Below are 8373 nucleotides of genomic sequence, written 5' to 3'. Positions count from 1 at the left end.
TCAAATACTCACTTCAGTGAACACCTGGCCCTAATACACCGCTTACCGCATGCCTGCCACTTCCTAGCCCTTCCAGCAAGGCTGTGAAGTAGCTGCCATTATCCCCATTTTACAGATGAGAAAATGAGGCTCCCAGAGGGGAAGCAAGTTGCCTGGGGCCTGTGGCTACTAAAGGGCTGTTTGGTCACAGAGCTTCCCCAGGCCCTCTCAGCGGAGCCACCCTCATTCAGACAAAGAACCTGGAAGTACAAACTACAGAATGATGATCACGAGGGACGAATAACTGCTTAGGGCAGGTTCTAAACACAGGGAATACCTGTGATTCACACTAGAAATGATCAGTTCCAGGAGAGGGGGAGGGGCAGATTTCGTCCTCTGTTTACAGCCGATTTAAGGAAGTACGAATGCCTCCCCCTTTTGATCTTTCAGTTTTCCTGTTTGGAAAGGGCCCATTCAAAAATCCCAGGGGGTGAAATAGGTATATAAAACCAAATAAATGCGCCGGTCACTTCCCCGGGGTCCCCGGTTCCTGTGATGGAGGCCCTTTCGGTCTATCCTACTCTGGAGCCCCCCTGCCCACCTCTCTCCGCAGCAGGCCAGCCAGGCTGGAGGTGCCAAAGTGGGCCCCTGGGGGGCTGGAGGGACCAGAGGCGCCATCATAAAGGGCTCTACTTAAAAGGAGCAAAAGGTGTCGGAGAAATGCTAGGGCCTTGTTGTTTGTTTGTGTGTGTGGATTTTAAATACCAGGGGAATGACAGGCTCACGGTGCCAAGGACCCAGTAGCAGAAGTGCAGTGCATCTCTGTAGAAACAGGAAAACAGGAACTGGAGGCAGGTGCTCTTTCCCCCTCTTTTGGAAGGCTCTGCCCGTCCCATTTGTCAACAAACTGCAGGTAAGTCTCCCGAGCCACCAGACATCCAGTCATTGCTTCTGGCCGCCCCACGGCCCAGGCTCACTGTGAAGGGCATGGACAGATGTTCTGGCTGCCAGGGAGGCCCCTTGCTGCAAAACAAGGGATCCATTCAGAAAACTTTATTTCCGGGTGAGCAGGCAATCCTGCAGAACCGGTCCTGGGCTGCAGAGAGGCAAGAGCGGAAGGAATGGAATATTCAGGGAGGCTCCAGCATGCACCTCAGGGGCTGTGCTCCTGGGCTCCAAGGTGACAGCCCTTTCTGCCAGCCAGGCTTTGAACAGACTGCCTACCAAGGCAAAGGAACAGCTTTGAGCCTCTGGTTGCACGGTCTGAGAACTCGAGACAGTGAGAAGCCCGGTGGTTTAGTGAAGTAACATAGCAATGTCTCCAAAGTTACAAAGTTCATGAAGTTTTTATCTGTAACATGTTGGATCAAAGCTTACATCACAGGCCAGTATGAAGATTAAATGGCATTAAGTTTCCTGCACAGTGACTGATGGAGTAAATGCTAGTTTTTTCCCCTCAAGGTAAGGAGATCTGGTAAACAATTATCAAAAAGTTATATCAGTAAGCTTAGTGGAGGAGAGTTAGCAGTACATGATCTTCCCCCCCCCCCCCCAGTGGGTAGGGGGTAGATGGCCCCATGATGTCAGAGACTGGGCTCACTATAAATGATCCATCCTGGAGGCAGAGATCCCAGATCAACCACAGAAAGAAGCTGCTGCCTTTATTTCAGTCTTGAGATGATAGAATTATTTAAGTGTTTGATTATGTAACCCAGTAAAAAAAAAAGTTCAAACAATATGGACAAACTGAAAATGCAAAGTAAAACTTTTCCTCATTGCCTAGACAACGGCCATACTGTTTTATACTCTAGAGGTTGCCTTATGAGTTTAAATGCCTTATGAAAGACAGAGAAATTGGCATTTACCTATTTCATCTCCTAATTGTTCTTAATGACTTTTTTTATATCAGTAAGATTTATAACATAAATTTTGCTAATTACAGTGAGTTGTTCTGAATGATGTGTTTGGAGCCTTATGGAAACAGTATATCCGTGACTCTGCCTGATGCATAGTTTAGAGTTCAAATGTATACTCCCTGCATGGCCTGGGGACCCCCAAGCACAGAAATGGCCATTTTTATCTTTAGAGGTGAAGAAGAGGACCCCATGCTGTTCGGGGCTTATCTTTGCCACAACAGGGAAGGTCTTTCTGAGAAGGAAGAAGATGAAGTGAAAGGCTAAGTCAGGCATGCCTCAAGGGGAGCGAGCTCTAACTGAAGTTTTCGGTTTCCTGAATGAAGAACTTTCATTGACCTGGTTCCAACTGGGGATCCGTTGAGTACACTAGGCTAAAAAAGCCAGAGATTCAAGTGCTCCCCAAACAGCTCGCTTTCTGTTACCCACAGGCAGGCTGCGGCTGGGTGCACCAACAAAACCATCCAGCACGGCTTAGAGCAGAATGATCTAACAGTAAAAGTAATGCCTGGCATCTGCCAAGAATCACAAGTAGTTAGAATCCTGACAATTTGTTTTAAAGTTTGTTTTTGCAAGGTCTAAGCTGTATTGCTGAGTGGTTATAAAATAAATCCATTTGCATTTTCTATGCAAAATGTGTGTCTCAGAATTTTATGGGAAATAGCGTCTGCTTCTATTTGCAAATAGCATTCCACCTCTTGTCATTTAAAAGCCTTTTTGACTAAATAGTATTTTAATGGCTGTTTGATGATGAAGAGACCATAGTCTAAACAATCTTAGAGTCTGAGATTTCAAACTTCCCTTAACAATGCCATGATATTTATATTTTCTATACTCAATCTATATATATGTTCTTTTAAGGGGTATCACAAGGTCAAGCAATAAGAATTTCATAACAAATTCAAACTGCTTTACAATTAGTGTTCCTATCATTAAAAACAGTCTTTGTTAATCTTGGGAGGGAGAAAAAACACTCTACAAGTTTTCATTCATAATTCATACATTGTTTTTATCGGAAGAAAAGATATTCTTAGATTTAGAAATTCACCCACCTTCAATTGGCGGGCTTCAGGGGCTGTGAACACAGCTCACAGCACGACCCTGATGTCAGTCCCCTTCAAGGCCACACACCTGGTGAAGAACAGAGGTGGGTTTAAACTCAAGTGGTGGTGGGTCAAACTCAAGTCTAAGTGCTCTCCATAATGTTTTGTGGTTTCTCTAAGATATAAAGCTTCTTTTTGAAGGGCGAGCCACCCCAAAACAGCTGTTGCTTATTGGTCAAAGTCAACTATTTACAAGCACGCATCCATCCAAATGTGACATCTACCAATTATTCCATGGCCAGAGGTGCAGGTCCCAGTGACGTAAAACTCTACAGATGGCAAATGGGGCTGGTTAATGCTAAGAAAGGCAAAATGTACCAGGGATTTATGGGAAACAGGAGGTTTGAGCTGCCGTCCTTTGACAGAATGAAAACCAAGCAGAGCTGCTATGACTCACCATACCCCTGAGAATCCAGAGCAGTCGAAGCTGAACTCGTCAACTGCATAAAGGTCAGTTTACTTGTCTCTGCTGTGCGCAGGGCTCCAGGGTCATGCATCCCCTCCGGAGTCAGGAAGTCTGCATCTGCGTGTGTGGAGCAAAGTGAAGGGGGGTGATGGGGCTCTGAATACCACTTGTAGCCCCTCTGCGTCCAGGGGGATATAGAGTCTTATCACCTACCTGCGGTAGCATCTCCATGTCTGAAAACCAAAGCTCCTAGATGAATTAACATGCAATAAAAGCACAGATCTGACCATTAAGTCTGTACACGAATGCCTTCCTGCCTCTGCTTTGAGAAGTGCTGAGGGAAGTTTACCAAACAGTCAGAGAAAGACGGGGTGGGGGCGGGGAGGAGACGCACAGACACATATGCATAGAGAGACAGAGACGGACAGACATGCACAGAGAGACGGACGCACACACACTCACACCCACACACGGGGAGAGAGATTGAGAGAGAGAGAGAGAGAGAGAGAGATGATCAGAACCCTGAACCCTGAGGTCCTGCGGCCTCTCTCAGCCCCAATGTTAGAGCCCGGTGGGATCACTCATCTCACAAGATGTGGAGCCGTGTTACAGCAAGAAGCCCAGCCTTTTGGCCTTTTATCTCTGCAGACAAGCTCTGCTTTCTGTTTGGCCTATGAGCATGGAACTGCCCTCAGTGGGGCTTGCAATCATCAGGAGACACCATTACGGCTGCCCTTCCTCCCTTCCCAGCAATAAGACGGGATCCAGGAGAGCCGTCCTGCAAGGAGGTGCCACCGTTTGCTGATTCTTTCCTACGGCTTCCCTTCAGCTCACTAGGAATGTTCCACAGACACTCCATAGAGGCCCAAGTAGGGCTGCCAGATAAAATACAGGATGCCCTTGTTAAATTTGAACTTCAGATGATGCTTGGAATATTGCAATATTTGGGACATACTTATAGTAAAAGATTGCCCGTTGTTTCTCTGAAATTCAAATTTAACAGAGCATCCTTCATGTTTATTTGCTAAACATGACATCTCTGGTGAAAAGATTTTGGCTTTATTGAGTAGAAAAGGAAAGCTTTAGAATGAGCTAGAATAACTCATATATATATGGACAGTAATATATATATTATATATATAACTAACTATATATATAACTATATATAACTATATATATATAACTATAACTATATATATATATATATATACTATAACTATATATAACTATAACTATATAGTTATATGTATATAACTAAATAATTTTTTTTCTGTCACTTTTGGTCAGATGTACAAATTAAATGGGTAACCAGGAAAGACCCGTGAGATGTTTGGCCAAGACTAGGTGAAATCAGCCAGGGCATGAGTAACCCTCAATATGTTTGTGCACACCAAAACATCTCTACTCATCGGAATGGGAACTTTTCCACGGCAAGAATATGTCATGGATGAAAACCCTACTATTTACCAGGGGTTGTGCTAGAGACCAGGAATATGGGCATGAATAAAACAATTTCTTGCTCATGGCTCACCCACTGGTAACTTAGCCCCTACGCCATTGGTATGCATCCTCAGGAATTGCCTGGGTGAGATCTGAAGCTGGCCTCATACACAGACGTCAGGGATAAACCAAAGAAAGAGGCAGGCCACTCCAGACTGGTAGGTGGTAGTTTTACTACACAAGAGAACTTACGAGGCTTCTCCTGGGCACCACAAGATGAGGGGATCTCCACACCCATCCTCCAGGATCTTAAAAATTTATATAGAGGCCTTAACCGGGTTCAGTCACATACCCTGTCCAGAAGCTCTCAGCCACACATTTTTTTCTCAAGTCTACATCCTTAATACCAGCTCCTAGTGCAGGAACGGTGGGCCACACATACATTCCAAGGACAGGGGAGGGGGCCTCCGGTTGTCCAGGTCAAGCTGGAGGGTCAACCAGCAGTCACATCCTCTTGATGATGTCCTTCAAATCAGAGCTGGCTGGTGGGACACACCCAGGAAACATGAGCTCCTCAGTGCTCTCTGTGGACTTATCTACGCTCAGCTGCTAACCCGGGTTGGGCATCCAGTGCTGGCAGAAGGCTCAGTGAGCAGTTCATGGCTGATGGTCCCTTTTCTCTTTTTTTCTTTTCTTTTCTTTCCTTTTCTTTTCTTTTCTTTTCTTTCCTTTTCTTTTCTTTTCTCTTCTTTTCCTTTTATTTTCTCTTCTTTTCTTTTTTCTTTTCTTTTTTAAAGGTTATTTGTTTTTGAGAGAGAGAGAGAGAGTGTGTGTGTGTGTGCGCGTGCACGAGCAGGAGAGGGGCAGAGAGAGGGACACAGAGGATCTGAAGCAGGCTCTGCACTGACAAACTCTGCTGTTCAAACTCAAGAACCATGAGATCATGACCTGAGCTGAAGCCGAAGCCGGATGCTCAACCGACTGAGCCACCCAGGTGTCCCTGGTGGTTCCTTTCTAACAGCCCTGTGGATGATGAGGGGGCAGCTATCCCCAGTCAATGTGTTACGGGCTCTGGTTTTTAATTTGCTGCCAGCGATGTGCCAGACACTGGGAGTTTAGCCTTTCCCCCCCACCTGTTTCACATTTAAGACACTCTCTTAGGATCCACAATTACAGAGCTGCCTCTCTCCCTAACCTGCTGAGCACTTTGGTCAAGTCCCCTCAGGTTGCTGGGCTTCTATGTCCTGATAAGTGCAAGGAGGTAGCCAGGCTGGATGGTCTCTGAGGTCCTGCTAGCTGGGGCACCGTGTGATTTCTCATTAAAGATGCTTCTTCCCATGAGGGCGCTGGTTGCTGAACTACGACTTTGGGCACAGGCTTGGGAGGGTCTGGCTGCCATCCAACAGGGCTTGGGGACTGTGGGGACACAGAGGGATTTCTTCACTCAGTTTGGGACTCCTGGCTGGTCACATCTGCTGGAACGGGTGCTTCAGCATGAGTGGGGAGGAATTCCCAGAGTTTGGAACGTCCCTAAGCCAACGGAGGAGCATTTTTAGGGAACAGGAGAAAGCAGACCCAGGACTGACCCCTGGAAGGCAATGCCAGTGCCTGTTGGGGGTCTGTGGGGGCGCTGAAGTCATTCTGGTTGAATGTGTAAAATTGATGAACAACAACAACGGCAACGACAACTCTGGAAGCTGTCCCAGCAGATGGGATTCGAAGACCCCCTCGGTAGGGATAGCTGGAAGTTCTAGTCCAGCAGGTCTAACATCTCAGAGGTAATGGGGCTTTGGGGTCATAGAAAGGTGTGCTTGATTCCTGCTCTTGATATCCTCCAGCTGTGTGACCTTAGGGAAGTTAACTCTTTTTTTTAAGAATTAAAAAAAATGTTTAATGTTCATTCAGTTTTTGAGAGAGAGAGAGAGCAAGCATTATTGGGGGAGGGGCACAGAGAGAGGGAGACACAGAATTGGAAGCAGGCTCTGGGCTCTGAGCACAGAGTTCGACATGGGACTTGAACTCACAAACCGCGAGATCATGACCTGAGCCGAAGTCAGATGCTTAATCTACTAAGCCACCCAGGTGCCCCATTATTTAACTCTTCTGAACTAAAGTTCTTTATCTGTAAAGTAGGGCTTTCCTGTGCCACAATGTTCTCCTGTAAAAAGCACCCGGCAAATTATGGATACACATTCAGGAGAACATGTAAGAAATTCCCTTCTCTCTTTCCATCCCCAACTCCTACCTGGAAGAATAGAGATTCCGTGTGTGTGTGTGTGTGTGTGTGTGTAAGAGAGAGAGACAGACAGACATACAGACAGTTGAGAGAATTACTGAGTGTAATATAGGTCATTATTTCCAGTAGTTCAGCAATTACTTCATAGTTTTATACAATAATTTTTTTATATTAAAAAATGCCCAAGAGTAGCAAAATTAAATTATCTTGGGAAGTTATGAGAAAAAAGAGACTTATAGATCTGCATTCTTTTTGTGCAAATGGAAAGGTTACTGGAAGTAAATACAACAGAATGGTAATGTGATGATTTCTGTGTGCAAGGTTCTCAGTCCTTAAAATTTTCAGTCGGCAATCTTGTGTCGGTGCAATGGCAGAGGCAAGCCACACGGGGGCGCCCGGGGCTCTCTAATGGGTTTCAGGAGGCTCTGCATCACCGCAGGTGGTGATGAGAGTGGCGTAGGCCTCGGACAGTCCTAGTCTTTGGAAGGACCCCACTGAAATAAAACGTGCCCTAAGCCCTGCGGTATACACCAGCTGGCTCCATTAGGGAAGGCGACATGCTAGAATGAGGCTGGGGTTGAGAAAGACGATCTCAGGTCTGAGGTGGTGTGGCTCAGGGTCGGGAGACCAGGCCTCCCCTCTGCTTTCCTGGGTTGACTGGGCTTCTCCTTTGGCCCCTGTGCATCTCTGGGAACCAAAGTGGAAGGACCAAGTCCCATAGCAGAGGCGAGTGCCCACCACAAGCTCGGACGCAGGAAGCTCCAAGCATTCAGTAGGACATTAGGTAAAGGTGAGATTGGGCGACCGCCGGAGTGGAGATCTTGCAGTCCTGTCCTGAGCCATCCTGAACAAGTAGGAAGGCCACCGGGGAGAGATGGCAGAGAGGCATGGCCACCCTTTGGTGCGGCTTGAAGGATGAGTTTCCCACAGCCCTCCTGGATACCGCGGAGGACCCTGAGGCATGCAAGTTTGCCCTCCTTGACAGCCATCTACGGGAGGGGCTTCAACTGCAAAAGGAGGTAGCTGGCAAGGGGAAGGGAGAGGTGGCAATCTGGGTTGGAACCTCCTGGGTGAGTGGCACGTGTGGAAGGACCTTGTCTGAGGGGTGCACACCCCTCATCTCCACCCACATCGGACACTTGTCACACAAGAGCATTGCTGGCCAGTTGGTGGGGGTCAAAGGAGCCATGACCACTGACAGAGGACCACAGCAGTGGCCAGTTCATTAAAAACAAGGAAAAGACCCCAAATCATACCCCTACACACACACACACACACACACACACACACACACAC

The sequence above is a fragment of the Panthera leo genome, chromosome A3 (assembly GCF_018350215.1).
Source record: "Panthera leo isolate Ple1 chromosome A3, P.leo_Ple1_pat1.1, whole genome shotgun sequence".
Taxonomy (NCBI): Eukaryota; Metazoa; Chordata; class Mammalia; order Carnivora; family Felidae; genus Panthera; species Panthera leo.
This window is presented reverse-complemented; position numbering follows the sequence as displayed.